Raw genomic sequence first — 290 nt, 5'->3', positions numbered from 1 at the left:
CGTTTGAAGGAAAAAAATTTTTGGGCCTTTTTTAAAGCCCAAAAAAAAAAAAAGGGGAAAAAAGGTTGGAAAAAAAAAAATTTTTTTTTTTAAATTTTTTTCCCCAAAAAACCCCTTAAAACCCCCTTTTGTCCCTTTCCAAATTTTTGGGAGGTAAAAAAAAAAAAAAAACCCATTTGGGGAAAAAAAAAAATTTTTTACAAAGAACAAGAAAACAAACTTTTTTTTTTCTTTTGATTCAGCTGATACTATGAACAGTACAGTTCGTTTCCTTCTTATTTATAATCTAC

Source organism: Penaeus monodon, chromosome 28, assembly GCF_015228065.2.
Source record: "Penaeus monodon isolate SGIC_2016 chromosome 28, NSTDA_Pmon_1, whole genome shotgun sequence".
Classification (NCBI taxonomy): Eukaryota; Metazoa; Arthropoda; class Malacostraca; order Decapoda; family Penaeidae; genus Penaeus; species Penaeus monodon.
Note: the sequence above shows the minus strand (reverse complement) of the source record.